Genomic DNA, 24,789 nt, shown 5'->3' on the forward strand with positions numbered 1-24,789 from the left:
CCATGGCCGCTGAGTCTGCGTGTCCGGAGCCTGTGCTCCGCAACGGGAGAGGCCACAACAGTGAGAGGCCGCGTACCGCAAAAAAAAAAAAAAAAAAAAAAAAAAATCAGCCACATTAATTTTGAAATTCAGGGAAGACTGACCTCAGGGTAAAAAATATTTATGTAGACTTTTAATTGAGATACAGCAAAAGGCCCCAATCATTGGTGAACAGTTTGATGCTTTTTCACATAGTGAACACAGATGTGTAACCAGCACTCACATCAAGAAACAGAACTGAGTTGCCACATGATCCAGCAATCCCACTCCTGGGCCTATATCTGGAGAAAACTATAATTTGAAGAGATATGTGTACCCCAGTGTTCGTAGCAGCACTACTTACAATAGCCGAGACATGGAAACAACCTAAATGTGCATCGACAGATGAATGGATAAAGAAGATGTAGAATATATACACACTGAAATACTACTCAGCCATAAAAAAGAATGAAATAATGCCATCTGCAGCAACACGGATGGACCTAGAGATTATCATACTAGGTGCCAGAATGAGAAAGCCAAATACCATACATCACTTACATGTGGAATCTAAAGTATGACACAAGTGAACTTATTTACAAAACAGAAACAGACTCACAGACATAGAAAACAAACTTATGGTTTTCTATGGGGAAAGGAGGAGGAGGGATAAATTAGGAGTTTGGGATTAGCAGATACAAACTGCTATATGTAATACAGATGAACAACAAGGTCCTACTGTATAGCACAGGGAACTATACTCAATATCCTGTAATAAACCATAATGAAAAGAATATGAAAAAGAACGTGTATATACGTATATGCACAACTGAATCACTCTGTTGTATACCGGAAACTAACACAACATTGTAAATCAGCTATACTTCAATTAAAAAAAAAATTAACAGAACTTAACCAGCACACTTAACCTCTTCCAGCCACCTCCTTCCCCCAGGTGGTAACACAACATGTGCTCTTTTTGGTTTGAATTCTTTATAAAACTTACTGTGCTTACAAGCACTGTGCTTCACCTAACTTCCTAATTGTTCCCTAAAACTCCTTAACAACTTTAAGTTTCATGTGTATTACATTTCATTACTTGTCAAAATGGTGTGATAACTGAATGTGTGCCCAATATTATTTAACAATTCAATACTGTGTTTTGGCTTGTTTATTTGTTTTGCTTTTAAAAGTCCGTACTTATGCAGAGAGTATTGCATTGTCAGAATAAAATGGAAGTCTGAGGTTCTTGTCTCAAATAAGCCCTTAATCATCTGTATGACCTTGAATAAGTTACTTCCCATTTCCGTCCTTGATCGTCTCCTCAGAAAAGTCAGTGTAGAAATATATAATCCCTAAGATTCTTTCCATCCTGAAACCCTCTGCTGTTGAGTCATTCACACTAATTTCATGTCATCATACTTTTGTATCTTTCTTTAAAAAGAAAGCCAAATAAATATTCTGTAAATCCTTTCTTCTCAAAGAGATGACTATTCTAGAAGAAGAAAATCTTGCAGTAACATTAGAATATTTGCAAATTACAATGTTTAAGATGTGACTGTTTGCCTGTTTTTTGTCCAATGAACAAGTGTCAATTGGCTGCTGGGTGACAGCAAAATAAAAATGCTAATAATCTGGGCAAATGTGGCAGTGTCATTGTAATGACTGAATATGTCGCTCCTTGGAGTGGTTTCCCTTCTGAGTTCAGCAGAATAGACCGGGGAGAGGAAGCAGTTTGAGCCACTGCCACTGTGGCATCTTCTGGAGGCAAGGATAGGATTGTCACAGCTTCTGTTGTGCTCTGGGCAATTGGAATTTAAACAGAGAGGAGGTAAAAGACTGGATTTTAAAACAAATATTTCATTTCCAAGTGCTGGTGCCTCATCTCTTCTTGTTTGCTGTATTCTCCCATCAGATAAGTGGGCTTGGAAAGCACCTTAATTAGAATTGAGGATTATGCTGGGCCAGAATGTACTGGACATCAGGCCTTTTGGTGGGAACCAAAAATACAGCCCAGACTCATCAGAACACTGGGCAGACTTGAGGGTTTTACTGGAAAATAGACTTTAAGTAGCACAAATTTCTCCTGTGTCTTTCTCCTCCTTCCAAAATCTATTAATAATTTTCCCCTTCTTTAACATCTCAAGGAAAAAGAATAATAACTATTTTTTTCCCAAGAAGAAATTCAAATACCTGAGAAGACAGCATAAATATGCCATGATTACAGAGGGAGTAATTTAGAGCAACAGAAGGAAATATTTGTCAGCTGGTTGCAAAATATTGGAGTTGTTGGTATCTCAGATTGTCATTTAGAATTTTCTATAAATCTAGGTATTTCTCCCATTAGCACTATAACTGGTCATTAATAAAGTTTTACTACCATATCTATCTTCCTTATTAACAGATATGCTCCATGATAGAAGGACCAGGTCTCTCTTATTCTCTACTATATTCCCAGCATCTTTGATGACACGTGTTCTCTTCCCCCTGGTGGCACTCCATACTTTACTAACTAATGATTTATACTTGTTGATACTAATCGTACAGAGATAAAAGAAAATGCACTATAATTTTCTGAGCAACAACTTGCTCTTGTGGTTGAATGAATAAACGTGTTTTAGAGGGACAATGCCTGAGCGTATTCTATTGAGGGACTTTCTTGGATGAACCAAAATATGTGGTTGACACCTCCTTTTAGGACTACTCTGAAAACTATCTTTGAAAAATAAGCACTAGGTTCTGCTTCCATGTTACCAATGTACTTTGGCTGTCTTGCTCTTACGTTGAACAATAAAAGTTTCCAAGGTCTCGATATATTTATTAGTTGTTGGCTCTGGGTAAGAATTATTAATGAGGGAAATGAGAGTTGGAAAGGAAGCAGTAAGGTGAATTAGGCTTCATAACGGCAGTGATGGCTTGGGGAAACAAAAGAAAGGTGAGTCAAAACACTGGGGGCTTAGACTGACTTCCTGTCAATTTGGGGAGAAAAGAGCCAAGATGTAGATGAGGGTCTGCTGGCTGCATGTCAGAGTTCTTCCGGTCCTTAATCTGATTTGGTCCGTGGTAGGTGATTCTGAATAGAGAAGGAAGGGATTCATCAGAGAAACAGCAGTGAGTACTTTGACCCTAATGGGTTTACATATCCTTCCTTCCACCCTCTCTCCCCTCCTCCCTTTCTTCCTTCCTCCTTTCCATTCTTTCCTTCCTTCCTTCATTCTTTCTCTTCTTCCTTCCTTCCCGTCTTTCTTCCACTTTTCCTTCCTTCCTTCCTTCTTTCCCTCTTTCCTTCCTTGTTTCCCTCCTTCCTTCCTCCCTTTCCCCTTCTCCCTCTACCTCATCACACCCATATCATTTACATTTTTCCTTGTTTCCATGTAAAGCTGGACATTAAGTCCATGAAGGAAGGAACCATTCTATATGTAGCTCTAGCACCTACACCAGACCCTGACATAGAAAAGAACTCAGTACTATTAGGTGGGTGGGTGAATTCCACAGAAAGCAAGGTGGCTATTCAATTTGATAGAGAAACTAAATCTCGGGGGCAAAGTTCATCCCATCTTATGTTAAAAGCAAAGAAGCTATTTAGTAATAGCTACTCCCCCCGGGTATATAAACTTTCCTAAAACCTACAAAGTATGAACAAGTTAGTCTTGTTTTCTCTGGTCCTAGTCTTAATGGCATGATTGCTCCTTAGGTTGGAGAGGCATCCAACATTAGGGATGAAGAGGAACGATGCTCCCAATGGCTTCTTCCTTACATGGAAAGGTACAAAAAAGACAGGTTATTACTCAGACCACTACAGTAAGTCCCCTACATACGAATCTCCAAGTTGCAAACTTTCAAAGGTGCGAACGTGCGTTCGCATATCCAATCACGTAAGTTAGTTCATGTGTCTGGCATACATTGTCACGTGTGGGCATCTTGTACAAGTGGTTGTGCTTTTCTGTACTTTACTGTACAGTACTCTATAGAGTATCTTTATTTATACTGTACTCTATACAGTATCTTTATTTCAGGCCCAGGATGTCGGAATCAAGCGTAAAAGCAGCAGTGTTGTAGCTGGTACTGCTAAGAAGCACCAGCTGTTGTACAGTACTACTATACTTTTCAAGGTACTGTACTGTAACATTAAAAATGTTTTCTTTATTTTGTGTGTTTGTTTGTTTTTTGTGTATTATTTGTGTGAAAAGTATTATAAGCCTATTACAGTAAAGTACTATATAGCCAGTTGTGTTAGTTGGGTACCTAGGCTAACTTTGTTGGACTTAACGAACAAATTGGACTTACGAACATACACTTGGAATGGAACTCGTTTGTTTGTAGGGGACTTACTTCATGCAAATACACTGTGGAAGTAACATGCTAAACAATTTCTCTTAAAATGTGAGTGGGGGGCTTCCCTGGTGGCGCAGTGGTTGGGGGTCCGCCTGCCGATGCAGGGGACACGGATTCGTGCCCCAGTCCGGGAAGATCCCACATGCTCCGGAGCGGCTGCGCCCGTGAGCCATGGCCGCTGAGCCTGCGCGTCCGGAGCCTGTTGCTCCGTAATGGGAGAGGCCACAACAGTGAGAGGCCCGCGAACCGCGGGAAAAAAAAAAAAAAAAAAATGTGAGTGGGAAGAGGCTCTTCCTACCTCAAGCTTTCAGTGGTTGACTCCTTGGCCAAGGTTTAGCATTTAAGCAAAATAATTGTTTACTTACCACTGATCTTCCAATTCCTTCCAAAAGAAGAGAGTAATTTAACAAAGCAAAAGTGGGACTGCCTCTCCAGGTTGCTAATGCCTCTCTTGACTGAGGATACACACGAGACCTAAACTGAACGGTCCCTGATAACTACCCCAGTTGATTTTATCAACATTGGCTTGATGGGCATCATGAACATCAATGTCAAACCCCCTTTTCTTTTTTCAAATTTTCCTCTAACTCATATTAATACAGCCTTTGCTGCCTTTAGATCGAAGGGCTAAGAGAATTCAGAAAGTGATAATTGGTCAGTGTAGTTTATATTTCTGGATAAAATATTGTTTCTAGAACAACACTTTCAAACCTTAGGCTAATATTTTGCTAATGCCATGAGGCTTATCACACACCAGAGAACATCCACACCTCATTATGTCTAGTTGTCTCAGAGTTTTAAAAATAAAATTCATAATTATCAGTTTTGACTATTTTCAATCTTCAGTCCCTACTGTATTTCTTACAAAGAAGCTTTCAGTTCTGTGCCTGAAACCAGGTAATGGAATCCGTTTACCATTTAAGCACCTACTATTAAACAGCAATTACTTATGAACATTCCAGTCTTGAAAGGGAAATGGGACAGAGGGTATAAGACAAGATCAAATTCATAAAAAAGAGGGAGGCAATACTAAAATCAACTTGGTTGTGGACTTTTCAGGTAAGATAATGAATTTGTCCCATAACCAATGAGACGTCATTTTTATAATTCTAACTCCATGAATTTCAAATCCCACCTAGCCTTATAGGCATCTCAATATCCCAGTAAGCTAGGACCTGGATGGTTGTCACTAAAATGTTCTCCTTTTAAGCTAGATATATTTTTCTGCCTCGAAGAGAAAAGTTAAAAAAAAAAAAAACACGTTTAAAGAAAATCTAAAGACGGAGAAAAAAAGAAGTCTAATAAATGTGTGACCGTAGTTTCAAGGGAACTAAAAATTGACAAAAAAGGACTGTTGATTCCTGACACAATGTAAAGCAGGTCCTCCTTCCCAGTTGTGAAAAGGATGCTGTGACTGACTGTAGCTGAGTGCATCTTAGGAGGTCTCTGTCTGAATCTATTATTGACAGCAGAGCTAGAGCAGATACCATTATGCCCCGCCCAGCCCACTAAGCCCTCTCCATTATGGGATATGCCAATGGATTTCTACCCAAGCAGCTACCCAAGCATCTACACCCAGTATTCTTCCCAGGGCTTTCTCTTAGGAAGAGTTCTGGGGATTGAAATAGTTTAATATCAATGAGGAATGGAAATTAGTGTATAAATACTCCAGTTTCCTCACCCATCTCCCAAATCTCCCTGGCAAGGTGGAGTTCCAGTTGTTGGCAGCAGTTACTTACTCATGAATGCACCTCATCGGCTTCTTTCTCCTTATTCTCCACCCCACTTCCCCTCTACTCTACTGGTGCTTCTTGGAAAACCACTTGCTCCTTGTCTCAGAGAGAAGTGAGCCCGAGACAGTGAAGATAGTCAAAGAAAATGACCAAGTTCCCCCTCCACTTTCATAATAATACTTCTGATTCCTTACTTAGTGAGCCCTTGGCCTGAATAAACATGACCCCACACAGCCCCAAGATCATTGTAACAGACTGAGTTGACTTCTGCCATCAGCTCTCCTAGTCAGCTTTTGATGTCATAGATGTAACACTTCAAACAGCTCTATGATGGTGGCAGAATCATACAATCACATTTTTCCTCTTACCCTCCTCCTGTATCATTTTGGTTTGTTTTGTTTCCAGTGGAGGTTAATTAGGGGCTAGGAAGTATAGAGAAAGCTTCATGAGCACAAAAATATATTCAATATATAACTGACTACATTGATTAATCAATATATAACTTTTGTGTCAATAGAAATGGTGCTATAGACTGAACGTTTTATGTGTCCCCCACCAAATTCATATGTTGAAATCTAACTCCCAAGGTGATGGTATTAGGAGGTGGGGCCTTTGGGAGGTGATTAGGTCATGAAGGTGGAGCCTGCCTGAGTAGGATTATTGCCCTTAAAAAGGAGCCCCCAGAGAGATTCCCCAACCCTTTCTGATATCAGAGGACACAGTAAAAGACACTGTCCATGAACCAGGAAGTGGGCTCTCACCAGGCACCAAATCTGCCAGTGTCTTTTTCTTGGTCTTCTTAGCCTCCAGATCTCTAAATAAATAGATGTTTGTTGTTATTAAACCATCCAATTTATGATATTTTTTATAGCAGCTCGATGGACTCAAACAAATGACAAACTTTATGAGATATATTAGAAGTATAATGCATGATCTCTGTCTTCAGTGAGCCAGAAGTCTGAGGCAAAGAAAAAATAAATAAATAAATGGACGGCATACAAGGAGTGTGCTGTGAGGAACAGACTGTCTCACTGGCCCTTAGCTATGTTCCCACAGGCCACTCTTGTTCCCCAAGACAGTCAATGATGCTAACTGTTAAAATCATATATAATCTTATTTTTACTCATTTATGGAAAGTATTATGCTATTGGATAGAATTTTCTTATTTTTAGGTTTTGTTCTCATTTATTTTTTTCTAGTACATTTGGTACCTAGTACTACTTGACCATTCTAGACTTAAGTATAGCAAGGATTCTTAGCATTTTTTTTCCTTCATCCAACAATTATTAATACAGTGCTTGCTACATGTGAGGCACTGTTTAAGACACTGGGCTGTAAAGGTGAAGAAAATAAATAAGATCCCTACTCTTATGAAGTATTTATGCTACTGGTGTGGTGCAAAACATTAAATATGCAGACTAGTAAATGAGCAAGATGATGTTAAATAGTCACTTCTATGGAAAAAATGAATTAGGGTAATATTACATAGACTGACTAGTGGTGTTGGTCATTTAAATTGAGTCATCAGAGAATGCCTACATGAAGTGACAGTGTTTGAACTAAGAACTGAATGATTAGAAGAAGCCAACCATGTGAAGCTCTGGGGACAGGCATTTTCAAGGCAGAAGGTAGAGCAAGTGGAAAAGAACTAGAGCATCACTGAGCTTGAGATGTTTTATGACCATGAGGAAGAACTCCATATCTAAAGCTTGATGAGCAACGGAGGAATATCCAGAAATGAGATCAAGGAGAAAAACAGTGCTCCTCAAAAGTGTGGTCCCCAGCTTGGTGCTGATCCAAGCAGTGTTTGTTCCTGGTCCATTATAAACATTACTGCAGGAATTATGAGTAAGGGAACTTCCCTGGTGTTGCAGTGGTTAAGACTCTGTGCTCCCAATGAAGGGGGCCTGGGTTTGATTCCTGGTCAGGAAACTAGATCCCACATGCATGCCACAAATAAGAGTTCACATGCCACAACTAAGGAGCCAGTGAGCCGCAACTAAGGAGCCAGCCTGCCACAACTAAGACCCAGCATAACCAAATAAATAAATTAAAAAAAAAACAGAATTATGAGTAAGCACTTAGAAACTTTACATTTGACAGAAGATATTACATTCACTGAATCTAAATTCACAGTTTCCAAATTATGTCCTGGGGGGCAGGGAGGGGCAGGGAAGGGAGTTAGCCACAGGGCACCATGGGATATTTCAAAATTTCAAGGAAATCACAGAAATACTCAACATCTAGTGGGACACTGTGCAAGGTCAGGGTCAATGTTCCCAACTAATTGGAGCTATGTTTCTTTTGATGGTGTCATACCTTTGCGAAGCTGGGTTTTCAACAGCTGTGATATAAAGCAAGCACTGTGCAGAATCAGTGTGGAACACTCAGTGAGACTGATGGTGATGTCAACTTGATCTCAAGGTTTGTGGAGCTGGGCAAGTGTCCAACAGGCACACACATCCCACTGGTAAGTGATGAGGATTATTTCAGAATCAAACACAAATATGCTTTTTTTCTGTCAAAATTATGTGTATTACTATTTTTCAACCTGGCCCTACCCCTTACCATTAATCTGATTGGAGAACTGTTCATAGTTATATCAACTTTCTCATGGTCAAAGCTCACTATTATCCTAATAGGAACCAATATTGTAATTACAGCCCTATACTCCGTGTATATACTAATCACAACACAATGTAGCAAATATAAACACTATATCAATAACATTATGCCCTCCTTCACGTGAGAACACACCCTTATAGCCCTCCATATCCTTCCACTTCTACTCCTGTCACTAAACCCCAAAGTCATCCTGGGTCCCCTATACTGCAAATATAGTTTTAAAAAAACACTAGATTGTGGATCTAGCAACAGAAGACTAAGATTTCTTATCTACTGAGAAAGTATCACAAGAACTGCTAATTCATGCCCCCATAGCTAATAGTGTGGCTTTTTCAAACTTTTAAAGGATGGTAGTTATCCATTGGTCTGAGGAACCAAAAAATTGGTGCAACTCCAAATAAAAGTAATAAACCTATTCTCTTCTTTTGCCCTAATCACATTACTAGTACTAATTATCCCAATCATGATAACTAGTACAAACTTCTACAAAAATGATAAATACCCATCATATGTAAAAAATACCATCTCCTGTGCTTTCATTACCAGTCTAATCCAACAATAATATTCCTTCACACAGGCCAAGAAATATTCATTTCAAACTGACACTGAAATACTGCCCAAACCCTTAAATTGACACTTATCTTCAAAATAGATTATTTCTCAATTATATTCGTATCGGTGACATTGTTCATCACATGATCCATTATAGAATTCTCAATATGATATATACATTCAGATCCTTGTATCATCCAATTCTTCAAGTATTTGCTCCTCTTCTTCATCACCATACTAATCCTTCTTACAGCCAACAACCTCTTCCAACTTTTTATTGGATGAGAAGGGGTAGGAATCATCTCTTTCCTGCTCATCGGATGATGACGTGGACCAGCAGACGCAAACACAGCTGCTCTTCAAGCAATCTTATATAACTGCATCGGAGATGTCAGATCCATTATATCAATGGCATGGTTCTTATCTAACACAAATGCATGAGATTTGCAACAAATTTTCATACTCGACCGAAATCCTTTAAACATCCCTCTCACAGGACTCGTACTAGTCACAGCCGGAAAATCAGCCCAATTTGGACTTCACCTCTGGCTCCCCTCAGCAATAGAAGGTCCTACCCCAGTCTTGGCCCTACTCCACTCAAGCACAATAGTTGTAGTGGGAACTTTCCTACTTATCCGATTTTACCCTTTAACAGAAAACAACAAACTCATTCAAACAATAATGCTTTGCCTAGGAGCCCTTACCACCCTGTTCACAGCCATATGTGCTCTTACCCAAAATGACATTAAAAAAATAATCGCCTTCTCTGCCTCAAGCCAATCACGTCTAATGATAGTAACAAGCAGTGTCAACCAACCTCATCTAGCATTTTTACATATTTGCACACACGCTTTCTTTAAAGCCATATTATTCATATGCTCTGGATCCATTATTCACAACCTAAACAACGAGCAGGACATTCGAAAAATAAGACGCTTATTCAAGACCTTACCCTTCACTGCAACAGCCTTTATCATTGGATGCCTAGCGCTAACAGGAATACCTTTTCTCACCCGGTTTTACTCTAAAGACCTAATTATCGAGACCGCCACCACATCTTATACCAATCTATCAATAACTCTAACCACTACCTCCTTCTGAGTTGTCAGGACATCTATTCAAATTCGGATTTAATTGGTCGATAATTCAACCTGGGCACCGGGACTTTCATAGCTCCTCCGTGACTGCAATGCGCAGGGGAAGAGGAACACTCCCAAAGTGTGTCTAGGCTAGAGACAGGAAACACTATAGACCAAGACTATTTTGGAATCCCAGCTCAGAAAAATTCCTGCTCTGACAGAAATCTGCTTCTGTAGCAGATGAGGGACTCAAGCAGTGAGAGCCTGGGTGCAGGACCATGATGGGAAATTCTGCCGCCACATGTCACAGGGAGACACCCTAGAATCTACTATAGAGATATTCCATGTGTGTGTCTGTGTGCTGCAGCCTTGTCACCCACTGTGAACTCATCAGAAATGCACAATCTCAGACCCCACCCCAGACCCATTAAATCAGAACCTACATTTTAACAAGATTTTGAGGTGATTCATATGCATGTTGAAGTGGGAAAAGAATGGGTTTATAAGCAACGAGCTGATTTTATGAGGCAAACCCTTATGTACCAATCAAGGTAGAGTCTCTGAAGGAGGCAGCCTGCTCTTTTCACCTTAGTACCTGCATCCTCCCACTCTCTCCTCCTTCTCAATGATCAGAGGAAGAAGAGTGGTCTCTCCACTGCCCTTGGGATTCTATCGCCCTCTCTTGTCTTGGGAATCTGCAGCTTTGCCCACTCTTCTGGCCCCTTCCATGATGTTTAAACAAACTTAAGACTCACCCTGTATCTTTAAAATATTCACCCTTGACCTCAGCCCTCCTGCAGGTTCCCTCTAACCCTCAAATCTCTTCCTCAAAGCTCTTGGAAAAAGTTGGCCACACCTGCTAATGGCATGTTCTTATCTTACCCACTCCTCACTCTCTGGCTTCTACCCTCATCACCTCAACTTCTTCTCTCATCATAGCTGTTGATGGCCTCCTAGTTAGAGAACACCTTCTCCTACTTGATTTCTTGCGAATTCCTTCATTCTTGACTAACGGTCCCCACCCTACCTTTAAGAAACACTTTCAAGTTCTGACTTTGATGACCTCTTCCTATCTCTCTGCTCTAATACCTTATTTTCTCTGCAAAATCTTCTTCCTAGGCGAATCCCTGAAAGAAAGGTCTTCTCCATCGTTCTCCACCAGGGAGGCCTTCTTCTTATCTCATTGTCTGCATTATCCATTGGGACCTCATCTCTGTATGAATGGATTTCTATGGCTCCAGGCCAGCTCTTACTCTTTCCCACCAGAGAGTTCTATTTGGTTGTTGTCCTGGCAACCTTCAATCCATGGATACAAAATGAAACTCATTTTCTTTTCCCATCCCAACCACCCCAACTCTAGCCCACCTCTGATGTCTCTTGTATAAGTGAAAGTCATCACTATGCACCTGTTGCACTGGAGCCAGTCTTGAGCCTTCCCTTCCTTACTTTCCGTATCCGGTCAATCACCAAATCCTGTGCTTCCGTTTCTTAAAATGTTTCAAACATACCTTCCTCTCTGAATCATCACCATCCAGAAATTATCATCTCTTGATTGATTTGCTTTAACAACCAACTTACTGGTATCCCTGCCTTTACTTGTTCCCTCCAGATCATGCTTCTGGTTAATCCCCATCAGTTCAGAGTGGTGCTTCTGAAATGCAAATAGTATCCACTCCTTGGATCTCCAATGCCTAGAAGATAGAGTCCAGACTCCTTAATATGATATCCACACTCAGTTGTGACCTGACCTTTCAAGCCTCATCGTAAGCCTTCCCCCATTACAACGTGACAGGAGACATTTTGAATTTTCTCTCATTCTCTTTTTCTTTCTTTCTCCTCATCTTCCACAGTTTCCAACCATGTTCATATATTTTTCATCTCTAACAGTAATATTCTTCCCTTTTTTGTCTCTGGCTAATTTATATTCTCCTGTGATGTCTTAAACTTAATTTCTCTTTGAAAGTCTTCCCTGACCCCTTTACACAGACTTCGGGGTTTCTTTAACATTGCAATTTCCATAGTAAAGTTTCATAACACCTGTTTTGTTGTGTGTTTCATTGTCTCTGTGTGGGCAAAGACTGTGTCCATCTTTCTCACTATTTCATCTGATCACTAAGCACAGTTTCTTGTACACACTAATGACAATATTTAATGTCAAAGTTGACATTTATTTTGTATTTATTATGTGGCTGACACTCTTCTAAATATATTATGTAAATTAACTCATTTAATTTCACAACTAGCCCTTGATGAGTCACCAGTATTATCCCCATTTAGGGAAGGGTAAACTGAGGCACAGAGAGGCTAAGTGACATGTACAAACAGCTAATAAGTGACAGACCCAGGATTCAAATGTAGACAGTCTGGCTCCAGAGACCATGCTCTTAACATTGATTCTTGATGAAACAGATGAGGATAAGTAAAGTGGTGGGGGTTTGGATTAAATTTAAAGGGGTCAAATTTATTTCCCCATGCCATACAGCTGGGACGTGCTGGAGCTAGGAAGGCATTCTGAGCCTTACGACTCCAAATTTCATGCCTTTACTGACTATTCCACACTGTCCCTTATATTTTTAATTGTTTTAAAAGCAAATGCATTTTTGCTCTCTGTGGACACAGTTTTAATAAGCCAATTTAAGTATTCATAATTCAAATGCAGAATCCCCTGCTGTAGCCTTCTCTGACTCACAGACTTCAGTAAGTGGCCTCTGCCCTTTGCGGTACAGACCCCAATGAACTGACTGGCCCCATGTTTATCCCACTTCCTGTCTGATCAGACGCTCTGAACAGACTGCTGAGCCAGGGGGTTACAAGAGTCTGTCATTGCTTCCAAATTATTAATTGGATGGTAATATTTTTGCTCAATAGGCAGCTGGTTCATAACCTCACTGGAAAAGTGCAAAATGGTGATAAAAAGTTGCTCAATTCTAGGGGAAATGAAAATGTTTCAGAATATCTCACAAGTTACCTGAGCTGGTGATTTTTTTCCCTTCATTTTCGCAAATGCACATTCACCAGACATCATTCAACCCTGGTATAAGATGTTTGAATCCAAATCTCTGACTCTCAGGCTTTTCTCAGATTTCTCCTGTATCCCCAGCAAAATCAAATGTGGAGTGCAGGTCCTACATTTTTATCCAAGCTTCCCTTAATTATCTGTGGTTTGGAGGCAAACCTTATTAAGTTATATTCTCAGTGTCTAAATTAATGTCACTTACATATTTTTTTCCTGAATAAACTTTGGAAGGATAGAAGGAGGGAAGGGGTAAAAAGGAAGGAAAAAAAGAAGGAAGGAAGGGAGGGAGAGAGGGAGGAAAGAAGGAAGGAAGGAGTTATCCTAACCCCTCATTGTTCTTTCCATTCTTTGAAGCAGATCAATAAATATATGTTTTGTAGCACAAAATTTCCACCATTATGTTCACATTTGTTTGTATGATAGACCAGCAGAAGGCATAGTTCTCTTTGTGAAACACCATGAAATTCAAAATACTTAAAGTCATGTGATCTTCAAATATATACATTGTATTATCCTCCCACATCATTGACCCCTCTTCCTTACTCTCTTTGTCTGGTCCTTTCCTCTCTTTACATCTCCCTCCAGTGGTATGTGTCCTTATTACCTTCTCTTTCTCTTTTCCTGCCCAGTTCCGTTGTTCAAACACCCTCTACATATGAATGATTTTCAAATTTTCATCTTCAGCCCTGACCTATCCAAGAAGTATGCAACTCATTTATCCACCATAGTAGCGGTATCCGATACGTATCCAGTACCGCAAAGTATTCCTCTCCTAGTCTTTGCCATCTCAGTAAGTGACTTAATCACAGGAGGAGGTTGTCGAGTAAAATACAGGACAACATGTATTCTGCAAGCCTACAGATGGTAGTTTGGCAGGAGTGTTGCCTGTAAGGAAGGCAAATTCGTATCCAGAGTCAGTATCTATTTCCAGTAAGAAAAAAATACTGTCCCATTCACGATGGAAGCAGTTTGATATAACAAACCTGCCACCAAACCACTTCGGGTAATTCAAGCATCTGAATCAACAGGTAAGTAAGGAGGTTGCTATACTGGCTAGAGTGATTTCTCCTGATTAACAAGTGTAACCTGAGCTGCTACTATGCAATGGATATAAGAAGGGTGTGCCTGGAATACAGGCAATCTCTTAGGGTTATCTCTTAGTACTGCTACATTCTCTGATTAAAGTCAGTGGAAAACTACAACAACAAAATCAGCAGAAGTGCTAGTAGCCCGAACTTTTCAGAAAGGAATGTTCAAGTTAGCCCAACAGGCAAAGAACCATGACTAGATGAGGCTTTCACTGACGGCAAAGGGAATATAGAATGGGCAATGAAGGATGACAGTTATCAGTACAGCTATGACTCTGTGACCAGTTGTAGAAGTGAAGACCTTAATAGCTATTATTTTCCTTATATTTTATGAATATGTTTACATATATGTTTACATATTTATTAATTAAATATATTGTGCTTTCTCCCCTCTCTTATAGCTTTATCATCTAACATAAGATGTATGAATTATTGTTCATTTTTATATTACAATATTTAAGTTACAGGACATCAGAGGAGAAGAGTGAACATACCCCAAGTACTTACATTCTCTTCTGGGGAAAGTGTTAGCTTTTTTGTTTGCTGGTTTGAAAGCAGGAAGTTATATCATGTTAGGTGAAAATATAACTTTGTTATCTTTTTTGGAGATTAAACATCTTTTAAAGAGATGTGTATGGGTGCTAGGTTGACAAGGGGTGCACTGTGATGTCTTTTCAATGTGCCCATTTGACTAGGCAACAGCCCTCAGTTACTCAATCAAACAGGAATCTTGTGTTGCTATGAAGGTATTTTGTAGATGTGATTAAAGTCACTAAAATCAGTTGACTTGAAGTAAGAGAAATTATCCTATATTATCTATCTTCTAGATGTCACAGATAATCTTGGTGGCAAGCTCCAATTATTTGAAAGGTCTTAGAAAGAAGACCTTAGAAAGGTCTTCCAAATCCTCTCAGAGGATTCTCTGAGAGAAGAAGAAATTCTGCTTCTTTTTCTAGAATCTAAAATTTAACTGGGAGTTCAGCTCTCAAGAGTGCCAGCCTGCCCTGCCTGATGACCTGTCCTACGGATTTCAAACTTTCCTAGCCAGCCCCCATAATTATGTAAGCCCATTCCCTGCAATAAATTACTTAATATAAATTTCCTACTTATTCTGATACTCTGGTTCAACCCTAAATTATACACTAAATCTGGCAACCTTACACTGGGGTCAACTTGAAACCTCTCTTTCCATGCCTTACTTCCCCATTCAATCCGTCTGGAAGTTCCATTGGTTCTATCTCCTAAATATACACTGAATTGTATTATTTCTCAATATCTCTACTAATAATAATCTGGTCCAAACCAAGCCAGGCTTCTGTTTTAAATTCTTAAATTTCTGCTCACTGAACTTGAAGTAAAATCTTAACTCTTTACCATTGTCTAGAACAGTAGTTCTAGACCAAATTTTTAGTCTCAGGATCAAAACTTACAGTCTTAAAAATTATTGAGAACTCCAAACAGCTTTTGTTTATTTGGGTTATATCTATCAATATTTACAGTATTGGAAATTAAAATTCAGAATTTTTAAAAGTAGTTACTAATTCATTTAAATTGATAATAAACTTACTTTATGTTAAAATAAATGACATATTTGGTGAAAATAACTATATTTTCAAATAATTAGTAAGACAGGTAGCATTGTTTTACTTTTTTTTTTTTTTTGGCTAAGGTCTTCAATATCTGGCTTATTAGAAGAGAACTTCAGTCCCTTACCTGCATCTTTATTCAGTCTATTACAATATATTATTTTGGTTCGAGAATATAAAGAATGTTTGGTCATATCAGATATATAGTTAGAAAAGGGAAGAGTATTTAAGAACCTACTTGATAAATGTAGGTATTCTTTTACCATATTACACCAAAACTTGACACGTAATAGTTTTTAAAGGTGAGTTGCAATGTGGAATCTGAAACTATGTGAATGAACATTAAAATCCACTAATTCATCTTTTAGTTTGAATGAATCTGTTTCCAATGTGTGATTTTGTAACATCTTGCTTTGATCCTTTGGAAAATAATGATTCACCAAGTTAGACAAACATTCCAAATCTTGATACATTTCATATATGAGAATGAGCAGTCGTGTGCATTGATACCACCAAAAATCTCAGCAAAGAACTGTTGAACTCAACGGATGATGCAAGTTCTCTAAAAATTCTAATTTGCTCTTGAAAGTCTACATTTTATCATTTGCAACAAACACTGTCATTTATCTTTAAGTGACAGGCTCACTTTGTTTACTTTCAAGAAAATGTCTGCCAAATACCCAAGTCTGAATAATTATACTTTGTCAGTTGTTCTTTCAAGTAAAAACAGTGTTCCATGAAAAAGTGGCTAGTTCAGCTAATAACTCAAATAATCACAGAAGTGTTTTTCTGAAGATAACCATCATACTTTGCTATGGAACAGAAGTGCTTCATGTGAACTTCCTATTTTGCCTCAACAAAAACATCAGAGTTAATAAAATAAATAATCTATATTGTTTTCACAATGACATTCTTTTTTTTTTTTTTTTGCTAGTTTTTTAAACATCTTTATTGGAGTATAATTGTTTTACAATGCTGTGTTAGTTTCTGCTGTATAACAAAGTGAATCAGCTATACATAAACATATATCCCATACCTCCTCCCTCTTGTGTCTCCTTCCCACACTCCCTATCCCACCCTTCTAGGTGGATAAAAACACCGAGCTGATCTCCCTGTGCTATGTGGCTGCTTCCCACTAAATATCTGTTTTATATTTGGTAGTGCATATATGTCCATGCCACTCTCTCACTGCGCCCCAGCTTAAGCTTCCCCTTTTCCGTGCCCTCAAGTCCATTCTCGACGTCTGCATCTTTATTCCTGTCCTGCCCCTAGGTTCTTCAGAACCATTTTTTTTTTTTTAGATTCCATATATATATGTTAGCATATGGTATTTGTTTTCCTCTTTCTAACTTATTTCACTCTGTATGACAGACTCTATGTCCATCCACCTCATTACAAATAACTCAATTTTGTTGCTTTTTATGGCTGAGTAATATTCCATTGTATATATGTGCCACATCTTTATCCATTCATCTGTCGATAGACATTTAGGTTGCTTCCATGTCCTGGATATTGTAAATAGTGCTGCAATGAACATTGTGGTACATGACTGTTTTTGAATTATGGTTTTCTCAGGGTATATGCCCAGCAGTGGGATTGCTATGTCATATGGTAGTTCTATTTTTAGTTTTTTAAGGAACCTCCATTACTATTCTCCATAGTAGCTGTATCAATTTATATTCCCGCCAATAGTGCAAGAGGGTTTCCTTTTCTCCACACCCTCTCCAGCATTTATTGTTTGTAGATTTTTTAATGACAGCCATTCTGACTACTGTGAGGTGATACTTCATTGTAGTTTTGATTTGCATTTCTTTAATGATTAGTGATGTTGAGCATCCTTTCATGTGTTTGTTGGCAAACTGTATATCTTCTTTGAAGAAATGTCTGTTTAGGTCTTCTGCCCATTTTTGGATTGGGTTGTTTGTTTTTTTGATACTGAGCTGCCTGAGCTGCTTCTATGTTTTGGAAATTAATCCTTTGTCATTTACTTGGTTTGCAAATATTTTCTCCCATTCTGAGGTTCTCTTTTTGTCTTTTTCATGGTTTCCTTTGCTGTGCAAAAGTTTGAAGTTTCATTACATCACATTTGTTTATTTTTGTTTTTATTTCCATTTCTCTATGTGGTGGGTCAAAAAGGATCTTGCTGTCATTTATGTCATAGAGTGTTCTTCCTATGTTTTCCTCTAAGAGTTTTATAATGTCTGGCTTTACATTTAGGTCTTTAATCCATTGAGTTTATTTCTGTGTATGGTGTTAGGAAGTGTTCTAGTTTCATTCTTTCACATGTAGCTGTCCAGTTTTCCCAACACCACTTATTGAAGAGGCTCTCTTTTCTCTATTCTATATTCTTGCCTCCTTTATCAAAGATAAGGTAACCATATGTGTGTGGGTTTATATCTGGGCTTTCTATCCTATTCCATTGATCTATATTTCAATTTTTGTGCCAGTACCGTACTGTCTTGATTACTGTAACTTTGTAGTATAGTCTGAAGTCTGGGAACCTGATTCCTCCAGCTCCATTTTTCATTGTCAAGATTGCTTTGGCTATTCAAGGTCTATTGTGTTTCCATACAAACTGTGAAATTTTTTGTTCTAGTTCTGTGAAAAAAGCCAGTGGTAGTTTGATAGGGATTGCATTGAATCTGTAGATTGCTTTGGGTAGTATAGTCATTTTCACAATGTTGATTCTTCCAATCCAAGAACATGGTATAACTCTCCATCTGTCTGTATCATCTTTAATTTCTTTCATCGGTGTCTTATAGTTTTCTGCATACAGGTCTTTTGTCTCCTTATGCAGGTTTATCCCTAGGCATTTTATTCTTTTTGTTGCAATAATAAATAGGAGTGTTTTTTAATTTCTCTTTGAGATTTTTTGTTGGTAGTGCATAGGAATGCAAGAGATTTAAGAGCATTAATTTTGTATCCTGCTACTTTACCAGATTCATTGATTAGCTCTAATGGTTTTCTGGTAGCATCTTTAGAATTCTCTATGTATAGTATCATGTCATCTGCAAACAGTGACAGCTTTACTTCTCCTTTTCCAATTCGGATTCCTTTTATTTCTTTTTCCTCTCTGATTGCCATGGATAACACTTCCAAAACTATGTTGAATAATAGTGCTGATAGTACGCAACCTTGTACTGTTCCCGATCTTAGAGGAAATGGTTTCATTTCTTCACCGTTGAGAACGATGTTGGCTGTGGGTTTTTCATATATGGCCTTTATTATATTGAGGTAGGGTCCCTCTATGCCTACTTTCTGGAGAGTTTTTATCATAAATGGGTGTTGAATGTTGTCAAAATCTTTTTCTGCATCTGTTGAGATTATCATATGGTTTTTCTCCTTCAGTTCGTTAATATGGTTTATTGCACTGATTGATTCGCATATATTGAAGAATCCTTGCATTCCTGGAATAAACCCCACTTGATCATGGTGTATGATCCTTTTAATGTGCTGTTGGATTCTGTTTGCTAGTATTTTGCTGAGTATTTTTGCATCTATGTTCATCAGTGATATTGGCCTGTAGTTTTCTTTTTTCATGACATCTTTGGTTTTGGTATCAGGGTGATGGTGGCCTCATAGAATGAGTTTGGGAGTGTTCCTCCCTCTGCTATATTTTGGAAGAGTTTGAGAAGGATAGGTGTTAGCTCTTCTCTAAATGTTTGATAGAATTCGCCTGTGAATCCATCTGGTCCTGGGTTTTTGTTTGTTGGAAGATTTTTAATCACAGTTTCAGTTTCAGTGCTTGTGATTGCTCTGTTTATATTTTCTATTTCTTCCTGGTTCAGTCTCAGGAGGTGGTGTTTTTCTAAGAATTTGTCCCTTTCTTCCAGGTTGTCCATTATATTGGCATATAGTTGCTTGGAGTAATCGCTCATGGTCCTTTGTATTTCTGCAGTGTCAGTTGTGAATTCTCCTTTTCATTTCTAACTCTACTGAGTTGAGTCTTCTTCCTTTTTTTCTTGATGAGTCTGGCTAGTGGTTTATCAATTTTGTTTATCTTCTCAAAGAACCAGCTCTTAGTTTTATTGATCTTAGCTATTGTTTCCTTCATTTCTTTTTCATTTATTTCTGATCTGATCTTTATGATTTCTTTCCTTCTGCTAACTTTGGGTTTTTTTGTTCTTTTTTCTCTAATTGCTTTAGGTGTAAGGTTAGGTTGTTTATTTGAGATGTTTCTTGATGTAGGATTGTATTGCTATACTTCCCTGTTAAAGCTGTTTTTGCTGCATCCCTGAGGTTTGGGGTGGTCGTGATTTGTCATTTGTTTCTAGGTATTTTTTAAATTCCTCTTTGATTTCTTCAGTGATATCTTGGTTAATTAGTAGTGTATTGTTTCGCCTCCATGTGTCTGTATTTTTCACAAATTTTTTACTGTAATTGATTTCTAGTCTCATAGCATTGTAGTCTGAAAAGATACTTGATACGATTTCAATTTTCTTAAATTTACCAAACCTTGATTTGTAACCCAAGATATGATCTATCCTGGAGAATGTTCCATGAGCACTTGAGAATAAAGTTTATTCTGTTGTTTTTGGATGGAATGTCCTATAAATATCAATTAAGTCCATCTTGTTTAATATATCATTTAAAGCCAGTGTTTCCTTATTTATTTTCATTTTGGATGATCTCTCCATTGGTGAAAGTGGAGTGTTAAAGTCCCCTATTATTACTGTATTACTGTCAATTTCCCCTTTTATGGCTGTTAGCTTTAGCCTTATGTATTGACGTGCTCCTATATTGGGTGCATAAATATTTACAATTGTTTTATCTTCTTTGATTGATCCCTTGATCATTATGTAGTGTCCTTCTTTGTCTCATAATAGTCTTTAAAGTTTATTTTGTCTGATATGAGAATTGTTACTCCAGCTTTCTTTTGATTTCCATTTGCATGGAGTATCTTTTTCTACCCCTCACTTTCAGTCTGTATGTGTCCCTAGGTCTGAAGTGGGTCTCTTGCAGACAGCATATATATGGTTCTTGTTTTTGTATCCATTCAGCCAGTCTATGTCTTCGGGTTGGAGCATTTAATCCATTTATATATAAGGTAGTTATCAACATGTGTGTTCCTATTACAATTCTCTTCATTGTTTTGTGTTTGTTTTGTAGGTCTTTTCCTTCTCTTGTGTTTCCTGCCTAGAGAAGTTCCTTTGGAATTTGTTGTAAAGTTGGTTTGGTGGTGCTGAATTCTCTTAGCTTTTGCTTGTCTGTAAAGGTTTTAATTTCTCCCTCGAATCTGTATGAGATCCTTGCTCAATAGAGTAATCTTGGATTTAGGTTCTTCCCTTTCATCACTTTAAATATGTCCTGCCACTCCCTTCTGTCTAGCAGAATTTCTGCTGAAATATCAGCTGTTAACCTTATGGGGATTCCCTTGTATGTTATTTGTTGTTTTCCCCTTGCTGCTTTTAATATTTTTTCTTTGTATTTAATTTTTTTTTTGTTTTGTTTTGTTTTGTTTTGTTTTGTTTTGTGGCATGCAGGCCTCTCACTGCTGTGGCCTCTCCCGTTGCGGAGCACAGTGGCCATGGCTCACGGGCCCAGCCGCTCCGCGGCACGTGGGATCCTCCCGGACCGGGGCACGAACCCGTGTCCCCTGCATCGGCAGGCAGACTCTCAACCACTGCGCCACCAGGGAAGCCCTGTATTTAATTTTTGATAGTTTGATTAATATGTTTCTTGTTTCTCCTTGGATTTACCCTGTATGGGACTCTCTGTGCTTCCTGGACTTCACTGACTACTTCCTTTCCCATGTTAGGGAAGTCTTCAACTATAATCTCTTCAAATATTTTCTCAGTCTCTCTTTTTTCTCTTCTTCTTCTGGGACCCCTATAATTTGAGTGTTGGTGTGTTTAATGTTGTCCCAAAGGTCTCTGAGACAGTCCTCAATTCTTTGCATTATTTTTTCTTTATTCTGCTCTGTGGTAGTTATTTCCACTATTTTATCTTCCAGGTCACTTATTCGTTCTTCTGTCTCAGTTATTCTGCTATTGATTCCCTGTAGAGAATTTTTAATTTCAATTATTATGCTGTTCATCATTGTTTGTTTGCCCTTTAGATCTTCTAGGTCCTTGTTAAACCTTTCTTGTATTTTCTCCATTCTGTTTCTGAGTTTTTGGATCATTTTACTATCATTACTCTGAATTCTTTTTCAGGTAGACTGCCTATTTCCTCCTCATTTTTTTGGTCTGGTGGGTTTTTACCTTGCTCCTTCATCTGTTGTGTATTTCTCTGCCTTCTCATTTTGCTTAATTTACTGTGTTTGGGGTCTCCTTTTCACAGGCTGCAGGTTCATAGTTCCTGTTGTTTTTGGTGTCTGCCCCCAGAGGCTAAGTTTGGTTTAGTGGGTTGTGTAGGCTTCCTGGTGGAGGGGACTGGTGCATGTGTTCTGGTGGATGAGGCTGGATCTTGTCTTTCTGGTGGGCAGGACAGAGTCCGGTGGTGTGTTTTGGGGTGTCTGTGAACTTATTTTGATTTTAGGCAGCCTCTCTGCTAATGGCTGGGGTTGTGTTCCTGTCTTGCTAGTTGTTTGGCATAGGGTGTCCAGCACTGTAGCTTGCTGGTCGTTGAGTGGAACTGGGTGTTCATGTTGAGACCAAGATCTCTGGGAGAGCTTTCACCATTTGATATTATGTTGAGCCGGGAGGTCTCTGGTGAACCAATGTCCTGAACTCGGCTCTCCCACCTCAGAGGCTCAGGCCTGACACCAGGCTGGAACACCAAGACCCTGTCAACCACACGGCCCAAGTCTACAGTTGCTCCCAAAGTCCACTGCCTCAATTTTGTTTTGATTCATGTCTATTCAGGTATTCCACAGATGCAGGGTACATCAAATTGATTGTGGAGATTTAATCCACTACTCCTGAGGCTGCTGGGAGAGATTTCCCTTTCTCTTCTATGTTCACAAAGCACCTGGGGTTCAGCTTCAGGTTTAGTCCCACCTCTGAGTGTAGGTCACCTGAGGGCATCTGTTCTTTGCCCAGACAGGATGGGGTTAAAGTAGTAGCTGATTCGGGGGCTCTGGCTCACTCAGGCCAGGGGGACGGAGGGGTACAGAATGTGGGGCAAGCCTGCATCAGCAGAGACAGACATGACATTGCAACAGCTTGAGGCACTACATGTGTTCTCCCAAGGAAGTTGTCCCTGGATTACAGGACCCTGGCTGTAGCAGGCTCCCAGGAGGGGAGGTACGGGTAGTGACCTGTGCTTGCACTCTGGCTTCTTGGTGGCTGCAGCAGCCTTACGTTTCATGCCCGTCTCTGGTGTCTGCGCTGATAGCTGTGGCTCGTGCCCATCTCTGAAGCTTGTTTAGGCTGTGCTCTGAATTCCCTCTCCTCGCACACCCTGAAACAATGGTCCCTTGCCTCTTAGGCAGTTCCAGACTTTTTCCCGGACTCCTACCCACCTAGCTGTGGTGCATTAGCCCCCTTCAGGCTGTGTTCACCCAGCCAATTCCAGTCTTCTTCCTGGGATCTAACCTCTGACACCTGAGCCTCAGCTCCCAGCCCCCACCCGCCCCTGCAGGTGAGCAGACAAGCCTTTCAGGCTTGGTGAGTGCTGGTCGTCAGTGATCCTCTGTGCGGGAATCTCTCTGCTTTGCTCTCTGCACTCTTGTTGCTGTGCTCTCCTCTGTGGCTCCAAAGCTTACCCCCTGCCCCCCACCACCCCCGTCTCCACCATTGAAGGGCCTTCCTAGTGTGTGGAAACTTTTCCTTCTTCACAGATCCCTCCCAGAGATGCAGGTCCCATTCCTATTCTTTTGTCTCTGCTTTTTCTTTTTTCTTTTGCCCTACCCAGGTACGTGGGGAGTTTCTTGCCTTTTGGGAAGTCTGAGGTCTTCTTCCAGCATTCAGTAGGTGTTCTGTAGGAGTTGTTCCACATGTAGATGTATTTTTGATGTATTTGTGGGGAGGAAGGTGATCTCCATGTCTTACTCCTCCACCATCTTGAAGCTATCTCTCTCAATGACATTCTTAAGTGAAACTTGGCTATTATTTCCCTGAAATTGCAAGGTGGTAAAGAAACAGAGTTTGATGGCATTGCAATGATTCACTGTAAGGGTCATTAGTTTTATCCATCATCACTTTTGTTCCATCAGTATAAACCTCAACACAGCGAATTAGGCAAAGAACATCTTAGTATCATTATGACAATAATTTTGATTTTGTAGGTCCTCTGAAAGGAGGGTCTCAGAGATCCTCAAATATTCCAAAACCATATGCTGAGAATCTCTGCTATTAGCTATATCTAGTCCTACTGCCTGCCTCACCCTCATACCCCTGCCAATAATTTGAATTCCACTGAAACCCCAGCCATTCAGAAGTCATGACAAGCAAGAAGATGTCATGCTGACTCCATTACTCTAATCTGCAGAAATCTGAGTGCCAAGATGCTGTCTCCTTATTATTGGGCATAAATAAATCACATGTGTTCTTCCATGGAACACCTTCTATGTATTTCATCTACATAGCTGTACTGGGTTAGACAGTAGTTAAGTCAGGGTTCTCAAGAGAAACAGAGCCAGTGTGTGCGTGTCTGTGTGTGTGTGTGTAGTGAAAGGGCACGGGGTGTGGGAGGAGATTGATTTAAGGATTTGTCTCATGCAATTCTGAAGGCATGAAGGCTATCAAGTCCAAAATATGCAGATCTGGCAGACTGGAGACTCAGGAAGAGGCAGTGCTACAGTTTAAGTCTGAAGGAAGTCAGCTGGCAGAATTCCTTCTTGCTTGAGGGAGGGTCAGTCTTTTGTTCTAGTGG

General features: G+C 39.4%; 1 long non-coding RNA gene across 2 annotated transcripts; it reads right to left on the bottom strand.

Moving 5' to 3' along the window:
- Nucleotides 1–2,829: 2,829 nt before the first annotated feature.
- On the bottom strand, nt 2,830–8,531 carry LOC141277870 (uncharacterized). Of its 2 annotated transcripts, none has more exons than XR_012329739.1 (3): nt 8,406–8,531; nt 3,649–3,770; nt 2,830–3,091 (listed from the first exon to the last, which is right to left on the bottom strand). It is a non-coding gene; the product is annotated as an uncharacterized lncRNA (long non-coding RNA). The 2 variants fall into 2 exon arrangements; XR_012329738.1 differs by lacking the exon at nt 8,406–8,531 and adding an exon at nt 6,093–6,305.
- Nucleotides 8,532–24,789: the final 16,258 nt, after the last annotated feature.

Source organism: Tursiops truncatus, chromosome 2, assembly GCF_011762595.2.
Source record: "Tursiops truncatus isolate mTurTru1 chromosome 2, mTurTru1.mat.Y, whole genome shotgun sequence".
Classification (NCBI taxonomy): Eukaryota; Metazoa; Chordata; class Mammalia; order Artiodactyla; family Delphinidae; genus Tursiops; species Tursiops truncatus.